The sequence below is a fragment of the Rhinolophus sinicus genome, linkage group LG13, assembly GCF_036562045.2.
Source record: "Rhinolophus sinicus isolate RSC01 linkage group LG13, ASM3656204v1, whole genome shotgun sequence".
Classification (NCBI taxonomy): Eukaryota; Metazoa; Chordata; class Mammalia; order Chiroptera; family Rhinolophidae; genus Rhinolophus; species Rhinolophus sinicus.
In genome coordinates, this window is record NC_133762.1 from 42390438 (window position 1) to 42410054 (window position 19617).

The following is a 19617-nucleotide window of genomic DNA, read 5'->3' on the forward strand; positions in this document are numbered from 1 at the left end:
ACTCTGGGCTGCTCCTCATGTGTTCATTCTATAGCTCCAGGCTGAAGGGCAGCAGCTATCTAGGGGAGCATTTCTAATGGAGATGGCAAAAGCAAAATAAGGAAGTGGAAATGTGCAGGAACTCTCAAAACTGAGGCTCAAAATGGACACACTCCCACTTCTCCATTTCATTGGCCAGAGGAAATCACATGGTCGGGCCCAACATCAGTAGGTGGGAAAACATACTCCATGTCTCTGAGTCCATGGTAAGAATATGGATGCAAAATGCTACACAGAGAAGTGAAGCGTTGTGGCCAGTAGGTCAACGTACTACATCCTCCCACCAGGAACACTTCCTTGGGGATATATGACCCATTCCTTCTAGAACTTCTTTATAAACTCTCTCATGGCAGAGACTGCAGCCTATTACTCCCAAATCACTTTCCTACCTTTCCTGTGTTCATAGCTAGAACACATTTCCCAGCCTTTCTTGTAGTAAGGTATGATTACGTGACTGGTTTTGGCCAATGATATGTGAGTAGAAATAATGTCATTTTTCAAGTTGAGGCTTCCCAATGCTGCTGGCTTTCCAATAACTACAGACCCTAATGGTTGCTGGAGGCACAGGTTGGAATGAACCTAGATCACTGAATATGGAGGAAAGCCATTATCAAATGAGAACGCCTCTTTATTGTGTGGGTAAGGTATGAATTTCTATGATGTTTGAACCACTGTATTCTTGGATCTCTTTGTTACCGCATTACTATAACTAATACACTTCTTAAAGTCCTTATTTGTTACTCTGCCCTCATAGCATAGGGCAACCCAGCTTCTTGTGACGGAGATTATGGAAGTGCTTTGTAAACTGTGAAGTGTTCCACACATGAGAAGTCTGAATGTGATTAGTGCTTTCCTAATATTTTAACAGAAAAATGGGATCTAAGTCAACTATACTGATGTAGCAGAGACTGATGCTAATAATTACATCTAGAGGGGGCATGACGGTTTAGACATCATTTTCCACACACTGTATTCTTTTTAACCTTCATCGCAATCCTGAGTGGTAGGTTTTTTATCTTTACCCCTGTTTTAAGGATGACGAAAGGGAATCTGCCAAACTTGCTCAAGGCCTCACAGCTTGTCAGGTGCCTGAGCCTGACCTTTCCCTCCTTGTTGTTCTGGGAGGAAACAATGAAGGACTGTTTTAGCTCTAATCAATTTTGCACCAATCAGGCTCCAAAGGGTCCCTTGAGGGGATAGGAAAACAGGTTTCACCCAAGGCTGCTGATGCTGGCAATGTGATTTGTAAGAAGCGTTTAAATTTGGGGACCTAGTTGAACCTGCCTACCTCACGAGTCTGTTCTTAAGAATAAGAGGGAGATATTCTTTGGTGTTTCTACTTTGTGGTAGATGGCTAACAAGGAGTCCCTCCTTTCCTGTATGTTAATTTGTTATAGGTTGAATCATGGCTGCCTCCCCTCCCCCGCATAGGTAGGTTGACTATGTTGGAGTCCTAACCCCCAGTACCTCAACATATGACCTTATTTGGAGAAAGGGTCTTTATAGAGGTAATCAAGTTAAAATGAAGTCATTAGGGTGGGCCCTAATCCACTGGTGGGCCTTAAAAAAAGGGAAATTTGGACATAGAGATAAGGACTTGCACACAGGGAGAACTCATGTGAAGATGAAGGGATGAAGGCAGAAATTGGGGTGATGCATCGACAAGCCAATGGACACCAAAGATTGCCAGGAAACCACCAGAGCCAGGAGAGAGGAATGGAACAGATTCTCCCTCACAGGAAGAAAAACCCCAGATGACACGTTGACCTTGGATTTCCAGCCTCCAGAACTGTGAGACAGTACATTACTGTTGATTAAGCCACCCAGTTTATGGGACTTTGTTGTAGCGGCCCTAGCAAACTAATACCACACTCCACTCTTCCTAACAAGAGGTGGAGTCAATTCACCCTCTCCTTAAATCTAAGCTGGCTTTGTGACTTTCTTTAGCCTATAGTATGTGGCAGAAATCATGTATTGGCAGTTCTGGGCTTAGGTTTAAGATGCCTAGCAGCTTCCAACTTTACCCTCCAGGAAGCCAGGCTGCCATGTAGTAAGAAGTCTAGGTCATCCTGTTGGAGAGTCACATGCAGAGAGAATCCATTTGGACTATTCCATGCCCAGCCAAGCTTCCAGTTGTTGTCCTTAGTCAACGTCACATACAGCAGAAGAACCGTCTAGCTGAGTCCAATCAACCCAAAGAGTTGTGAGAAATAAGAAATCATTGTTGTTTTAAGCTACTAAGTTTTGAGGGTTGTTTGTTGGGTAACAATGGACAACTGAAATGTATTTTGGCAAGTACTCCAGCACCTCTGTCACTGTTGAAAGTTCTCCCAAGAAAGAAGGATGTTCCAAAGATACTGGGCATCCCTGAAACACGACGAAGGTCCCCAACAATGGCCTATGTATTTTTTGTGAACTTACTGTTTGTTTGGCACACAGCTCTGGGTCCACTCACCTTCTGATTGTACACAGTACCCTGATACCAGCCTTCTTCACTCTCCATTGCTGTGGTGTGGATGGGATTGACGTCAGGGTTGGGCATGTGATTTAGGCCCAAACAATGATATGTGATCCAGTCAGAGCCAACTTGGTATAACCTTGGCTTTTTGCTCAGACAACTGAAAGAAATGTGGACTTGGGCTGTGAAGATGGAGCTGCTTGCAGCCATCTTGCTGCTGCAAGAAACAGAGATAAGAGATGAGGAGAGGAAGACTACGTCTTGGTATTTTTTGAGCCTCTTGATACCAGGATCTGTCATACCATTGGAGTTTTTGCTTCTGTGAGCATATAAAATTCCTGTTTGCTCACACCAAGACAACGTGAGTCGTTTCCCATCATTTGTAATCCATCAAGTTCATAATGATGTTCTTATTTAATATTCACAACTCTTTGGAGTAGGTACTACTTATTAACCCCATTTTACAGATACGGAAACTGAAGCACAGGGAAGGCACGTAGAAGCAGAATTCAAACCCTGGAAATGTAATCCTGAGAGCCCACTCATAGACATTTTGCTTTCCTTGGTGACGGGGAAGGATTCACAGAGGAGGGTGTGACATTTAACTCCAAGGGAATACATGGGCTTGTCAGGAGCAGGGAGGAAGGCTTCTAGGTGGAGGGAATAGTTCGGACAATGACAAGGCCTTTTTCTGCTGAGAAGAAATCTCAACTGGAATTCACCATACACGTGCCCTACAGCCTATTGTGGAGGAGAAACTGTTCTGTGATGTGACTGCTGCCAGACCCACCAGATAGATCTGGGCTAAAACAGGAAGTGCTTCCTAAAAATCCCCTCAGAGAGCTCTCCCCTTCCTCTATGCCCCAGATGTGCTGGCCCTGGAACAGGCCTTTGCCCTACCAAGCACATAAGGCTTTTCCCACTGTCTGGAGCGAGTCACGTATCAGTACCCTTATCTTTTCTGCCCCATTCTATATATAATTCTTAGGGCCTGCCATGTTGCCCAGAGAATATCCATGTCATTTTGCTGCTGCCCACGAGAAGCCTCATGTGTAAATTCCCTTACGTTTGCCTGGGGAAAATTTTCCAACACCTGAACCCAAGTGGGTCCCTTCTGCAGGGGAGCTTCAAATTCCAGTACTGCTGGGACGCCTCTGTCCTCCTGGTCTCAGGACCCATGAGGACCTATGCTCTGTCCTGGGGCCTGTGGGTCCCCTGTGGAGTCTGGGTTAGGTGAGGCACTTTCCTCAGCCTGAAAGACAGTTCAGGGCAAGGGCCTGGCTTCCACTGAACACTTGCACTCCTAGAACTGGGTCTCTATCAGCCCCAGGAAGCCCTGGAGATGCTTACAGGGTTAAATAGAAGGCAATTGTCAGAGACCAAGGGCTCCCTCCCTTTACACCCTTAAACTAGAACAAATGAAAAACTGTACAGGGACCAGAGCAGTGCTTGCAGAACCTCAAACCGAAAACAAATAATTTTTATTATTGATCTTTTTTTTTTTTAAGGAAAAGAAAGTGACCCTCGCACTTGTATTTGCTTCGGTTTTTATTCGAGGATGAGGCAGTGGGTGCCAGTGAAAGATATTTTCTTAAAGAGGCTATTTCCACTGACAGCCCGTGGGCCGCGAAGAGACAGGCTGTGGCGATTTGAGTGCCCCCCTACCCCCTGCTGTTGCGGGTCTGAGATTGATTCTAGGAGGCTAGGGGGCCGGGTGGTGGATACGGCAGCGCTGTTGGGGAGAAAATGAGATTGGCGGTGGCCCCAAACCCTGGTCTGAGGGAGTGAAGACAACTCTGGGACGAGAGAGGTGCGCCCCTTCCTTTCGAAAGGGCGATTCCAAACTCTGCGGGTAAACTGAGGCCCCCGTCCTAGCTCTGTTGGATGCCTGGCAGGAAAGCTCGACCTTATGTTTTGCCCAGCACAGGGTGGGCAGGGCTGGGTCCGCTCCTTTTCTTTCCAGGATGGGTGGGGACGTTTGGCGCTCAGCTTGACTGCAGTAGAGGGCTGTGGGGCCCTGGTGGGAAGCGCCAGGCTGGGGATCCGAGGCCGGGGCACCATGGTCCTCGGTCCCGGCGGCCACCAGCTTCCCCGCCTCCGGCGGGGCGGGCCCGGGGAGGAGCTGGGTGCGTTCCCGCCCCGAGGCGGAGCGGGGGCCGGGCCGGAGCGGACCGGGCGGGGTGGGCTGGGGACACTAGGCGGAGCGGGGCCCCACACAGGCCGCGGCGGCTGGCTTGGGCCCCTACGGTCCCGGTGGCGGCTGGAGGAGGAAGCCAGGCGGTTGAAGAAGGAGGGGAGGCGGAGGAGGCCGAGGCTGGAGCGCCGCTCGCGGCAGACTCACTTCCCGGGCTCAGCAGGGAAAGGTACGGCGCGCCGGCTCTCCGGCCCCAGCCCCCGGCGCCCGGCCCTCGTTGGGGGGTCGGCAGGGTCTGCGGCAGTTACGCGGGGTGAGGGCCCCGGAGCAGCCCCGAAGGCTCCGCCGGCCCGGAGCTCCGGCAGCCAGCGCGGCGCTGGGGCCGGAGGGCTAGGTGCGCGGCGTTCCCCGAGGCTTGCGGAGAGCTGTGGGCGCCGCGCCCACCTCGCCGGCGTCGGGGGAGGCGGTGGTCGGGCCCCAGGGACCGTGATCTCGGGAGGGGGCTGCGCGAGCCCGGGCAGCGCGCCGGGGTGGAGGGCAGGCCGGCCCCTGCGAGCTACGTGCGGCTGGGGAGCGCCCCGGGCGCTCGGCAGGCGCGCTCCGTGGGCGCAGACAAAGCCGGGCGCCGACGCCCCGCGACGACTCGGGCGGTCCAGAGGGTGGGCGCTGGGGAGAGAAGAGAAGGCTGCGGGGCGACGGCTGGGACACGGGTTGAGGCTGGGCCGCCCTCCCTCCGGACGTACGGGTGGTCTCCTCGCGGGCGCTGGGGTGGGGAGCAGCTCTCTCCAATGGGCCAACTAAGGGCTCACGGGCTGCGCCAGGCTTGGTGATAGCCACACTCGGAAAGGGATAGTGTGTTGAGAGCTCACTTTGGGGGAGGGGCTGAGGGAGGTCACTGCTCTGAGTTGGGGGCTGAGGCCCTGATGGAGCGGGTGAGGGTCCCGTGGACCCCTTCCTAGCTTGCACCAGGATGGGGCACCGCCTGATGAGGTAAGCACAGTGGCTGGACCGTATGGTAAGATGTGTCCACAGGTTGTTTGCAGAACCTGCTGGTGCTGGCACATCCCATGCCAGCCCGTGGGAGGGCCACTTGTCCAAGCAGTGAAACAAGGCAGGTGCCTCAGGGGTCACTGGAGTGGGCACGAATGGAGGGTGTAGGCGTGCATCTGAAAATGTGTACAGTGAAGGCCTCACATTTGCAGTCTGCCTCCTTGGCCCCCCTTCCTCTCTTCTTCTCCCTTGTTAGGGGTAGGAAGCATCCCAATTCCTGCCACAGGCCCATGCCTCCACTTGGGCCCCAACGTGGTCCGCTCCAAATCCCCCTTTCTTCAGTTACTTCTCTCTCTAGTGTGAGAAGTGGCTTCTTTCCCCCTTAATCATTCACAACAGTATAAGAACATACTTTGGCGCCCTCCTCCATCCCCACCCCCATTTCATAGTCCCCTTTTTGCCTTCGTTCCTCATTCTCCTCCAGCAACAGACCCACTTCTCCACTCCTCACAGCAAAGCTTCTCCAGAGAGCTGTCTGGACTTGCTCCTCGGAAGCACATCCCTTTGGTTCCTCAGCCTACTTGACCTGGCTTCTGTCCCACCACTTCACTGAAACTGCCCCAGTCAAGGTCTCGAGTGATTCTCTTCCCACCCCCACCACGTCTTCCTTGACCTCCCTTTGTCTTGTTGGTCATTCTCTTCTTCTAGAACCAATAATCTCCCTTGGCTTTTCCTGGTTTTCTTCTCTTTCCCTGGCTAGTTCTTTCTTAGTCCTCTTTGGGGACAACTTCACTCAGCTCCAAATGTTGGGGGCTCTCAGGGCTCTCTCCTCAGCCCCCTCCTCTCTCCTGGCTCCCTTCTCTTACATACCCCACCATGTTCTCATTCTTTCTTAGGATTTTTAAAACCAAGCATTCATTTACAACAATACAGATCCTAAATGTACATCATTTTCATTCTCATGATTTTAAGTAGCAAATTTTATCCCTAGCCTCTCTATCCAACCACCCATCTGATGATTTATGGTGTCCTGGATGTGTCAGAGGTATGAAAAACTTCACACAGTTGAAACAGAAGCCTGACTGCACTCCTCAAACATGACCCTCCTCAGGCCTTCTCATCTCAGTAAACCCACCCAGCTTTAAAGACAGGAAACAAGGTGGCATCAGCTCCCCGCTTTGTCTCCCTCCCCACATCCAGTCCAACGGCAAATCCTTTTGGTTCTTTCTGCAAAATCTATCTCAGGCCTGTTCATCAAACTCTGACTCCACTTCTACCGCCCTCGGCTACTGCCACAGGCCAAGCTACCTTTTATGTCTTGCCTGAATGCTGTAGTAGTTGCTGTCTGCTTTCCCTAAGTCCGCACTTGCCCTCCTCTAATCCATTTCAACAGAGAAGTATTTAGGAAAATATTGATTAGATAATCTCATTCCTCTAAATAGCCCTCCATAACTCTCTGTTGCACTTGGAATAAAATTTCAAAACTTTCCCATGGCCTCTCAGACCCTCCATGATCTGGGCCCTTTTGACCTTCTCCAGCCTTGTCCCTTTGCATTCTTCCTGTCAGCCACACCTGAATCACTTTGCCTTTGAACTTTCAAAGACTTTTCCTGCCCTAGGGCCTTTGCTTGTGCTATTTTCTCTGCGAAGAATGTTCTTCCAGAGTTTTCTACTGGGCTAGCTTGGCTCCTCCTTATTTTGCAGGTCTCACCTTAAATATGCCTTTCTCATATGCCTTCCCAGTCTTGGTAGAGGGTCCCTCTCTGTCCTGTAATTCATCACAGCACCTGCTTTACTTTCTTCCTTATATTTATCACAGTCCGTAACCATTTGTTATAGTTGTTGTTTTACTTCGTCCGGCTTCTCAAGGGTTAGAACCTTGACCAAACGGCCCACTGCTGTATCTGGAGCATCTAACACAGTACCTGGCATGTAGCTGCTGCTCAGGAAATCTTGCGCCAGGTAGGAAGGTCTGGGCTGGGCTGGGCTGGGCAGAAAGAGGTGGGTATTGCCATCAGCTCAGGAGTCCCCTTTAAACCTCAAGTGACAATGAGGATTTTAATTTTTTTTCCACAAAAGCAGTTGTGCAAATGGATGCAAGAATCTGAGGGGGCCAGTCGGGTGTGGAAAAGGGAAGTGAAGAAGGTACAAGTGTCTTGAAGGCAGGCCTATATGCCTAGGGGGAAATTGGGGGCCTGGGGGATGTGGAGTGGTGTGGGTAGCTATGGGTTGGGAATAAATGACTTCCTTTGCTTTCTTTGGTGGAAATCCAGGCTGGGTTAACAGAGGGGTGTGTGTGTTCGCTAACTCAGGAGATGAGAGCGGCCCGGGCAGTTGGGGATTTATTTCAAGCTACTCTCTTGGGTGACTGCTGGGTGCCTAGCCTTGGGGGACAGGGAGTTGAAAGGGAGGAAGAAGCTGGGGCTGGGTATCTCTCTATAGACCCTTGTCTTTCTACCTACAGCTCTCCTCTTTGCATAGAGGAACCAGCTGAGAATTGAATTGTGTGGCTGGTGCTCTCAGAATGGAGGGCTGAGAGCCAGGAGACCTCAGATCTGGGAGGGAGGGGAACTGGGTGCTGGCCAGGCAGACTGGTGATGGACCAAGATGACATTGTGAGGTGAGCACTGAAACTAGGGGATGGAGGTCCAGATCTAAAATTGGGCTGGCATGCCTAGGAAAGTCTTTGAGCTCGGACAGGTGGGAACAAGGAGGGTATCCTGGGTGGGAGAAAGCAGGCAGAGGCCAAGAGGCTGGGCCAGGGCCCTCATCTATTCAGTGGGTGCCAGACAATGTTCTAAGGACTGTGCAAGTATTAACTGCTTTAATCATCTTAATAGTTCTCTAGGGTAGGTCTTATTCCCATTTAACAGACGGGAAAACTGAAGCACAGTAATCCAACACAGTAGCGACAGAGCGAGGATTTGAACCCACTCAATCTGGCTCCAGAATCCAAGCTCTAAAGCACCTCACTCTACTATGACTCTCGTGCCTCTCAGATACGGCCCAGCTGAAGTCGTCTTAACAAACAAGTGGGTTTCCCAGACTTCCTGAGGTGCCTGGCCTTGGGGACTGGGGAGGTAGGAAAGAAGTCATGCCCTCTAAAATAGAAGGGGTCCTTGCTCAGAGTGGGCAGCTGAGTTTCTCTGCTTCATGTACTACCTTTTCTTCCAGGAGGGCCGTAGGCCCAGGCCGAGTAGTTGGGTGTTATGCACATTGTGATTTCAGGGTGCTGGGGAGGTCAACTGCTTCTGGTACAAAACAACTCTCTGCTTGAGATGCTACCATTACCGTGTTTCCCTGAAAATAAGACCTAGCCAATCAGCTCTAATGCGTCTTTTGGAGCAAAAATTAATATATTATATTATATTATATTATATTATATTATATTATATTATATTATATTATATTATATTATATTATATTGACTGGGTCTTATACTAAAATAAGACTAGGTCTTATATTAATTTTTGCTCCAAAAGACGCATTAGAGCTCATTGTCCGGCTAGGTCTTATTTTCGGGGAAACAGTAGAATGTCACCCCTCTGGGTTTAGCGTTGCCTCACTTCTCTCTTTATCTCCCTCCAGAGAGCCAGGGAGGTCAGGTAGGAGCTCTGCAGATAAACTGGCCTGTTTTGGATTCCATCTAGGATATCGTGAGGTTGAATTTCACACTTGGCCTTGGGAAGCCTGGATGGGGGTCAGGGTGGGGTTGGGTTGAATGTGGGAGCTGAGCTAGGGGAACAGAGAAATGGGACCTGCTGAGAGCTTAATGTACTTCACTGGTGGCCCTGTCCTTACCTCTTTTAGTCTGTCTGTAAAATGGGATTAGAGAGGCTTTTTTCCCTTTTTCCCCAGAGGTTGTGGAAGCTGGGAACTCCTTAAGGTTACGTGCTTGAGTGTCTTCTTACAGACCCAGTGTGAAGGACTTCCCATGGGACACCAGCCCTGAGGAACGGGGCCAGGAAGGAGGGAGCCAAGAGGAAGGTGTGGCAGCCCTGTCCTGCGAGGCTTTCCTGTTTGGTCATGAGAATGCCTCTGGGCAGGTGACTTGGGCTCCCAGGGGCCTGGCTGGCTGGCCGAGTGAGGATTTGCTGAACACACAAGGATGGAATCTCTTTGTTCCAAATTCTGAACCCTAGAGTTTAAGGGATCTGCTTTTCTATCTTGACAGATTCTGCCAGCCCTCCAGGAAAAGAGGGAGGCAGAGTTGGTGGCTTCTCCTCTGCATTTTGGGAAACTGAGGCACAGAGTAAGGACATTGCTGCTGGAAGCTCAACTGGTGCATGGGTCTGGCAGGGAGTATGCAGGAGGCTTAGCCACGCTGCCCAAGTCTCTGTCTGCTGGTTTGAGGTGAAGATTGTGGCAGAGCCAGAAGCTGGCAGGCTAGAGCGGAGGGTGGGCTTCTTGACAACTGGATGCTGGGCCTTGTTACCTTTGGTCATCATTTGGCATCTCTAGTGCCCTGGCTTGGTACTCACAGCCACTGGGAACACAGGACAGGATCCTCACTCTCTAAGAAATAAGAGTGAGCCATGCTGGGTGTGATATGATAAGGTGCAGTTCAGACCAGCGTCCTGGAGGAGGAGGTAGTGCTTTTAGAGGGTCCTGAAGTCTTGGGTGGCTTTGGCTGACTGTGGTGATGATGACATTCCCAAGACAGAGGGGAAGCCCAAGCCTGAAGAAGTGGGTTAAAGCCAGGCTGGGGAAGGCCTTGACTGCTAAGCTGCTGAGTCTGGACTTGATTCACTAGGCACCAGGGAGCCATTGAAGGTTATAGGCTCCGGGTGCAATGACTTGATTGGAACAGTGGCCTATAAAAGTGCTTCTCAAACTCGAACATACACAGGGATGACCTAGGCAGCTTGTTAAAATGCAGATTCTAGTTCAGCAGGTCTAGGGTGGGGCCTGAGACTCTGCATTTCTAACAAGATCCGGGTGGTGCGATGTTGCTGGCCCACGGGCCTTCTTTGTGTAGCAAGGGTTAAGGCTGGCAACTTGAGGGCCAGGCAAGTGCAGGTCGGGTGGGACCTGGAACAGGCAAAGAGGCCTGTCCTGGCTCCTATGGACTGTGTTTGGGGAGGTGCACGGACTTCTTGTGTTGGACCTGAGGTGGGAGCAGGGCAGAGGGGAGTGTGTAGAGGGTGTGGGAAGCAGGGGGCTGCTCTACTGGTAGGTGGGGCTAGGTGAGGGGTCTCTGGGGCCTTGGGTCTCAGGCCAGGACACAGGCTTGATTTCCGGGGCACCTGACTGTGAGGAACTCACAAGATAATGGGAGGGTATCTTAGGTAACGGCCCCAGGGCAGGATGACAGGCAGGAGGCACATAGGGCATCTTATCTTTGCCCACAGCTGAACCCAGCCCTGTGGGTAGCTGATCTGGGGTGAGCACTCTTCCTCTAGCCATTCACGGTGGGGCCAGGGAGATTGGGTAAACAGCTGACTTCAGCCCGACATGCCATCTTCTAAAAGCCCCCAGATTCTACTCAGCCGCTGAGCTGTACCCGGCGTCCTTTACCCCAGCCTGTGTGAGTCCTTGTAGCCACTGCCGATGGTTACCTGAGCCACTGTTGGGATCTTCTCCCACCAGGACCCGTCCCTCGTACACCTGGACGTGGGAAGGCCCAGATGCTTCTCTCTGCTCTGCCTCTGGCTGGGCCACTACAGGCAAGTGACTGCTCCCTGCTTAGGCCACAGTTTCCTATAAATTGAGGGATTTAGTCCTTGACCTGGGGAGGAGGGGAGAGGGTCATAGGGTTTGTTGGGGTGGGGTGGGGCACTGCTTCTTCCCAGAATGGCAGCTTAATACTCTTTAATTTTGGTTTACTATTAAAACTTGAATGCTAATGATAGAGTAGAATGAGCAATTTGCATGGAAGAACTGTCTAGCTTGCTTTGGGGTCTCCGAAGGTCCCTCGTTCTCTGGGCTCAGCATAGCCTGGGGAGTGGTATCTGAGGGCACTGGAGAGATGAGGTCCCTCTAGACATTGGCAAGATAGTCGGCAGTCATCTCGCCCAAAGGAAAGTGGGAAGGGCAGACACGAAGGCAAAGGTTCTGCAGCCCTGGGCAGTGCCAAGAGGGACTCTCAGGCTAAGTTCCCCAAATGTACCACATACCTTATAAAAGGTCCGCAGGGCCCAGTGCCTGCCTGTGTGGCATTTCTCAAAGACTGTTCTGAGAAACCTCAAGGGTTCAGAGAACAAATAAGGATAGGAACTGGGAAATTCACTCCACTGCTGGGTGGGAGATTCAAAATGCTTTTAAGAGAATTAAAGGCTCTGACAAGTCCTGCAGAAAAGAAATTATTTGATGTTTCCCAAATTGATTTGACGATAGAGATATTTTTTTCTTTTTTTAAATATTTCCTAATAATATCCCACTGACCAGGAAAACACCCGGGGGGAAGAGTTGATGTGGAAGGATGCTGCCCCACAAAAGACCACAAATGAGTGATGGGTGGGCCCAGAAGTGCCAGGGAAGGAAGGGAAGGTGGATGGATAGCTTCTTGGGGGAGGTGGACTTGGTAGGATGGGTACCATTTGGAGGGTCAGTGGAAGAAAAGGGCACTGCAGAGGGAGGGACAGCCTGGAGAGGACTGGGGCCCAGAGCCAGCCCTGGGTTCTTGTGGCAACCGTTCGGCTTCACTGGGTGGGTGAGGAAGGGACCTCAGAGGACCTGTCTGGTGCCTAAGACTCAATGGTAACCAGGCCCTGGTCTTTGGGATTCTGGGAGTGCCTCCCACCCCACCACTCCTACCATCTCCTTGCTCTACAAATTCTCTCCCAGCTGTTCATCTCGGAGAGCAGGGTTGTGACCTCTCAGTGCCTCAGTTTCCTCATTTGTACTGTGGGAATAACATTATTTCCCTCGTAGGGTCATTGTGATATCGAATATCTCTATTGGCTGCTCTTAGTGTGACTGACATGGCTGCAGGTAGTGTCTCCAGGAGGGACCCAGGGAACGGGACAGTGGTCAGAATCATGAGAGGCACAAAAGCCAGCCGAGAGCATGATGAGGCTTGAGGTGGGTCCTAATTAGACCAGAAGAGTTAGCTTCTGGAGAGGAGAAGAAAAGTGTGGGCGAGGGGAGGAATGGCTGGCAGATCAGGAGATTTGGGCAGAATGAAGTAATTTCTCAGGCCACTCTGGCCTCTGTGGGCCTCGTCTGAGTGTGGATTTCAGAGCATCATGTGGGGTGTAGGAGACAGAGAGACTGAGGGCAGGGAGGAGGTGTCAGGGATCTACCTTCATTCATTAGGCCATGGGGAGTCATCAAAGGTTTTTGAGCGTCGCAGTGGTTTGATGAGAGCAGCGCTTTAGTGAGAAGCTTGGCAGGGCTGTGATGGTGGTTTGGGGGGCAGGACCCCCTTAGGCCTTCCTCATAGAATAGTTTATGCCCCTTCACAACTCAAAGCACTGGCCGGGGTCGAGTTGCTTATATGACCCCTGTCTTTAGATTCTCAGAGCTCTGAGTCATTTTCTCCCAAAGGTTGGGAATTTCATCCTGTTGCCTTCCTGGCAGGGTGTTGCAAGTGCAGGAAAGGGGTGAGGGGAGTTCCAGGGCCCCTGCTCCTTTCCCCACCTCCTCCCCTGTGGCTGAGGGCCTCAGTGAGTCCACCCTGCCTTGTCCCTTGCCACACCTCATTTCCTCTGAAGTGTGAGGACTCTTTGTTCAGCAGCTCAGGTGGGGGTGACAGGGTGTGGCATTTCAAACAGTGACCCAGGAGAAGTTGCTTTCATGGTTCAAAGTTGGGCAGACAGGAGGGCCCTGGCAGAGGATGCTCAGTGAGCTTGCTTACCCAGCACAGCGACACGACACTCTCGTGTCCTCCTTCGCCCTCCTCCTCGTTTTCTTCCTCTTTCTTCCTCAAACAGTTGGAGCCCAGGGCTTTTCCTGCTGTCTCTAAAAAGGCTGGGAGGACAGGGGAGGAAGTAAAAAGCATTTGGGTCAGCCAGAGTAGGGTGTCCTGGGCTGGGGAGTGCAGCCCCCATGCCCCCTCAGTCCAGATTCTTTTATCTTCTAGCTAATTCTTGGAGGAGGGTGTTAAGGAAGGTGTGATTTAAGCCCAGGAGAAGAAGCACTTGGAAATGAACTGTAATTTATTAGAAAACAGAACAAAGAACCTAGCCACTCTCTACCACTTTTGGGCCAAGCCTTGGCAGATCCATAGTTCCTGCCTCAGGAACTATGGCCCCATAGAGCCCGAGCTATTACCCCATTTCACAGACGGGGACACTGGCAGTGCCAACGAATGGAATGACTGGGTCTCCAACCCCAGTTCTAGGATATCTCGTCAGGGGCCTGTTCTTCACCTCACAGACCCCTCAGAGCCTCCCCACCACAACCAGAACTTCCCCCTCAAGCCAGCCCAGCCCAACTCCTGACCTCAGGGAGAAGGTGCTGATGGTGCTTTTGGACTGGCAAAAAACTAGACCTTGAGTCAGCTAGATTTTAAGATGACTCAGGCAGAGACACTCAGGACCATCAATGGGCGAACATTCTGAGGAAAGATTTTTAAATGAGGCCTTTAAATGTTAAACATACAGATCCTTTCTACTCTCTTTGAAAATTTTGGAAAAATTGATTTAAAAAATCATACACTATGAATGGAAAACTTTTGACTTAATCTGAAAAAGTAACTCAAGACAATGAACTCAACTCATTCCTTGGTTTTAAAATAATGTGAAGTCTGAGGCTTAGTATTTTACTAAGTGAATTTTGGAGCGCCTTATGTCAGATGGCAGATATGGGACCTCTCTGAACCTCGGTTTCCTCCTCTGTAGGATGAGGGTATTGACATGAGGATTCACTGATATATTCCACGTGAAATGCTAAGCACTTTGTTCTGTACCTCAGATGTGCTCAGGGAAAAATAGTGATAACGATGATAAAATTGTAAGAACAAGCATTTCTTGACTTCAAAAGCTGGCGAATTATTAAGTCTCTCTGTGAACTAAACAAAAGGACTTGAAGAATATATTTATTGTACAGGCTCAGTATCTTAACTGTAGGTGTTTTATAGATTAAATCGTGGGGTCAGGGCCCACGTGTGCATTTTGAAATGAACACCATTGGCTTTTCAGACTTGGTTCCAGCTCTTGCTGGAGTTCTGCTTCAGGGTTGAACTTTATGGAGAGGCCTTTATTGGGTGAGCTTTTGTTAGGAGATGCTGTGTTACCGTGTTTCCCTGAAAATAAGACTGGGTCTCATATTAAATTTTGCTCCAAAAGATGCATTAGAGCTTATGTTCAGGGGATGTCCTCCTAAAAAATCATGCGAGGGCTTGTTTTCTGGTTCGGTCTTATTTCCGGGGAAACACGGTAGGATTTGTTAGAGGAGCACAGTTACACCATCCTGAAGTTACCAGGTGGGGAAAATCTTGGGCCACTGAGAGAGGTGACAATCTAGAGGGAAGTATGAGTTAGTTGCTCTTAGAATTTTTTTTGTGTGTGCAGGCACAGCAATTAGACCACTGTCCCTGTCCCTGTTTATGGAGGATGAAGCCAAGGGCAGAGGGCTGTGGCCTGGCATAGTGTAGTGCCTGGCAAGCCTTGAGCCAGTCCCCATGAGGCAGGGAGACTCGGGTGGCCTGAAGCCGACCCCACTATCACCCTGAGCAGGAGGCAGGTGGCCTCCCCTTGGCAGCCCTAGGTTTTGGTGGAGCAGCCAGGCTTGGGGACACGTCATGCAGGGCAGCCCCAAGTGCTTGGCACAAAGTGTGTAGTGTCAGTCTGTGGGGAGGGGTGGGACAGGAGAAGTGGCAGGCCAGGGCTTTCCTCATGCCTGCTGTTCCTGGAGGCTGATAGGGGCCTGAGAACCGAGTAAGTGCTGGGGAGCAAGAGATGAGCTCTCAGTATTGTCAAGCCCTGCTCTGCCTTCACTCTGTCTGGGTGGCCTCCATCACTTCTGTGAACCTCTCTGAGCCTGTTCCCTCCTCTGTAAAATGGGTACCTGGGTGTTGGGGAGTATTAAATGATGGCATGAACGGAGACTGCTCAGCGCGGGGCCTGGTGCAGGAAGGGCTCAATAAACAGAAGTTTGCTACGAGGTTCATATGGTGCCTGCATTTTGGGGGGATGTTTTTGTTTTCCTTTTTGCCTTTTGTTATCATGTGTGCCACCTTCACTTTGTGATAAACTGTGCTGAGTGGGGGCCATAGGAGAGGGAGCTTTATGAGAAAAGAGTTTACAGTGGAGGGGGACCCCTTCCCACAAAACCTGCCTGGAATCAGCAAGCCTTGGACACTCAGCTCTCCTGTCAGGGCTGCAGTGTCTCGTTGGGGGCAGGGAGCACGGGTCCTGGGCTGGGCAGAGTGGGGACCCCGTGGCTCTGGAGAGAGGATGGGCTTGCAGGAGAGCTCCCTCCTCCCCGGGGCTGGAGCTGAAGCACAGACAGGCTTTGTGCAGAGTCACGAGGGGCCAGCAAGGGGGAACTGCGCCCGGGCTTGAGTTTGTCTCACAAGCCTCAGTTCTTGTCAGTGGTTTTGAAAGAGTCAGTGGAAAGTGCTGACTGGGCAGCCCCCTTCACCCTAGAATTGTGGGGCTGTGGCTCCTGGCAGGGAGAGGGGAGAAACCTGGCAGGGAAGCCACCTCCTCATCTGCCAGCTTACACCTCCCAGGCTTCAAGTGCTCCAGGTGCAGAATAGGTGGGGACGCTAACCCAAGTCAGGGGCTGGTCAGGGTGGTGCCTGCAGGTGACGCCTGAAGAAGGGGGCTGGGAGCGGGGCTCCGGACCATGTGTTTGGGGGTATGCTGGGCATTGCAATGAGAGGTGGCCTGGAAAAGCATTCTCAATGCTGGTGATAGCCCTGAGGGGAGAACTGGGCTCTGCAATTAGACCACCTGGGCCCTCCTCCCACCTGCAGGTCTTATACCAAGTTATTTGGCCTCAGTTTCTTGTCTTTCTTACCCCACAGGCTTGTTGTCAAGGAGAAAGGGGATAACCAGTTGACACAGAACTCGACAGGGTTTGTCCTTGTGGTGTCATGACTGGTCACCCAAGTCATCCTGACCCTGCTCTTGCTCTCGCCCCCATATCCTGTCATTTAGCAAGTTCCCAGGGGGTCACTGTAGCACTTTCACCCTCTGATCCCCTCCTGCCTGTCACTTCCTCTGCTCCATTGTCACCTTCTCAGAGAGGCTTCCCTGACTTCACCACACAGAGCAGCTGCCTCTCCCATCACCCTGCTTTTCTTGTAGCACCTGTCACCCCTGATCTGTTAGATCCTCCATGGGGAGGCTTCTGACTGTTGCTGTAGTCTGAGTGCCAGAGTAGTACTCACTAAACTGTTTGTTGTTTTCTATTGTGGGAAAATGTACATAACATAACATTTACCATTTTAACCATTTTTAAGTGTACAGTAGTTCCCCCATTATCCACAGGGGATATGTTCCAAGACTCCCAGTGTTTGTCTGAAACCAGAGATTGTACCAAGCCGTCTGTTACGATGTTTTTTTCTTATACATACATACCTATGATAGAGTTTAATTTATAAATTAGATACACTAAGAGATTAACAACAATAACTAATAGTGGAATAATTATAACAAAATATTATCATAAAAGTTTGTGAATGTGGTCTCTCTCTCTCCCTGTCAAATATCATATTGTGCTATATGTACAGTGTGGATGTAGTGGACAAAGGGATGATTTACATCCCAGGCAGGATGGAATGGGATGGTGTGAAATTTCATCACACTGCTCAGAACAACGCACAATTTAAAACTTATGAATTGTTGACTTCTGGATTTTTCCATTAAATATTTTTGGACTGCTGTTGACCATAGGTAACTGAAACTGGGAAAGCAAAATTGTGGATAAGGGGGGACCCCATGATGTCATGTGCCCACCCAGACTTCTCACTGCACTGTGCACTGGCTGTACAGAGCCTGCACTGTTTGCTGAGTGACTGTGTGACCGTCCTGCCCACCCCCTCTCACTTTGTCTGGAGGGTTGGGACTGCAGGTGATACCTGATGAAATGGGGCTGGGAGAGGGGTCATGCTCCACACTCCACTGCCTGTGAGGTCTTGTGTTCTCTGGGGACCTGGGGCCACTTTGCCCTTTCTCCTGGGCGTGCCCCCACAAGGGTGAGTTTACGTGTGTGGCTGACTTACTTGGGGAAGCTCAGGGCAAGCCCTCTAGGCCTGCACTGTAGCTCAGGTGGTGGCTGCTGCAGCTGTGGAGGAATGTCAGGTGAGTGGCCAGGTGAGACTGAAATGCAGCAGGTTGAGTCTTGGAGGGAGGGAAAAGTGATGTTGAGAATTGATCTTGTAAGCAACGCCTCTGAGCCTTTGCACATGCTGTTCCCACCGCCTGGAACTCACTTCTCATGTCTCTCGTGGAAATCTCATCTGACCCCTCTCCCTGCCCCCATTAAGTGCCCCTTCCTATCTTCCTCCACATTCTCTATCACAATCCATCCATATCAAGTCCTTATCACTATGTTGTACCTGTGAGTGAACTGGCTGTGGCCTTGTTTGTTTGATCCATTGCTGTATTCTCCCCAGGGCTGTGTCTTGGGGGAGACAACACATAGAAATCTTTCTAAAGATACCTAGGACCCCAGAGAGTGCAGAGCAGGTGTGATGGCAATCCCCATTTTACAGATGAGGAAACAGTCTTCCCCAAGATCACTCAGAGCTAGACCCCATCCTGTACCCGGAGTCCTCTCAAAGGGCAGAGGTTGTCCCTATCTGGCTTGAGGTGCATTGCAGCTATGGAATGAAGAGCGCTTAGGGAGCTGGGCAGCTGCAGGGGCTTGGGGATAGAGGGAGACCCTCAGTTTAAGGGGATTGGGGGAGTGGACCTTGGGCACTTCCTGTCCTGCTGCTCTCTCTGCCTCCTCCTCTCCTGCACAGGTGAACACCATGTTTCTGGGCTAGCCTGGAGCCTGCCTTTGGAGCCTGCTGTAGAGTAGTGATTCTTAACCTTGGCTATATGTCACCATCATCTAGGGCCCTTAAAAAAATATCCACAATGGGACCCACTCCCAAAGAGTCTGATTTAGATGACTCAGAGTGGGGGTTGGGTTTCAGTCTTTTATACTAATCTCTAGTTGAGTCTAATGCACTGGCTAGGAAGGAGCTTCTGTCCTCTGGGCCTTGTAAGCCTGGCCCAGGCTCTCTACTCACTCCACCCCAGTCCCGAATTTCAGAAAAGAGGGAGCTGGGCCCTGAGTGAAATGGGGGTTTTATCTGAGGATTCCTACCCTGGGGGGTTCCCCAGGGAGAGAGAACTGATGACTGTATTAGTTATCTATTGTTGCGTAATAAACTACCCTAAAACTTAGTGGGTTAAAATAGCAATAAACATTTATTATCCTCATAGTTTTTGGGAGTTTCTGGTTCAGGGCCTCTCAGGAGGTTGCAGTCAAGATGGTGGCTGGGGCTGCAGTCATGTGAGGGCTTGACTGGGGCCAGAGTGTTTGCTTCCAGGGTGGTTCACTCACAGGCTTTGCTAAGTGGTTTGGCTGTTGGTAGGAGGACTCAGTTTCTCGCCTGACGAGCCTTTCTACAGGGTTGCTTGAGTGTCCTTATGATGTGGTGACTGGTTTCCCCTTTAGCAAGCAGTCGAAGAGAGCAAGGTGGAAGCCACAATGTGTTTTATGAACTAGTTTCGGAAGCCACACTCCATCATTTTTACAATATCCTATTGGTTACACAGGTCAGCTTGGAAGGAGGCTATATTAAGGCACAGGTATTAGGAGGCAAGGATCATTGAGGGCCATCTTGGAGGGTGGTGACCACACAGATCGTCCTGTCATTGCACTTGTAGCCTCACAGTGTTACCTGGGAGGACCAAGCATTCCCAGTTAATGGAGGGGCCCTTCTTTCCTAACCTCTGTTCCTTCCCTGTCATCAGACCATAGCAATGTCACTGCAGGGTGGCTGGTTCTCTCTGGGGCCTGCAGGTCTTGCTCTGGAGTCATCATGTGGCCCAGGGTGGTGGGGGGAGGTGTCTATGACCTCTTACTTGGCTGGATTTTCCCTAGCCCC

At 50.9% G+C, this 19617-nt stretch overlaps 1 protein-coding gene across 8 annotated transcripts in view; it reads left to right on the forward strand.

Moving 5' to 3' along the window:
• Positions 1-4643: 4643 nt before the first annotated feature.
• SMOX (spermine oxidase) overlaps positions 4644-19617 on the forward strand; it is a 35060-nt gene continuing 20086 nt past the window's right edge. For 3 of the 8 annotated variants that reach the window (XM_019733802.2, XM_019733803.2, XM_019733799.2), the window contains exon 1: positions 4644-4860. The gene's annotated coding sequence lies outside the window, so the exon portion shown is untranslated. Of the gene's footprint in view, positions 4861-11210; positions 11288-19617 lie in introns of all 8 variants that reach the window. The other 5 variants (XM_074317229.1, XM_074317231.1, XM_074317232.1 and 2 more) reach the window with 5 other exon arrangements.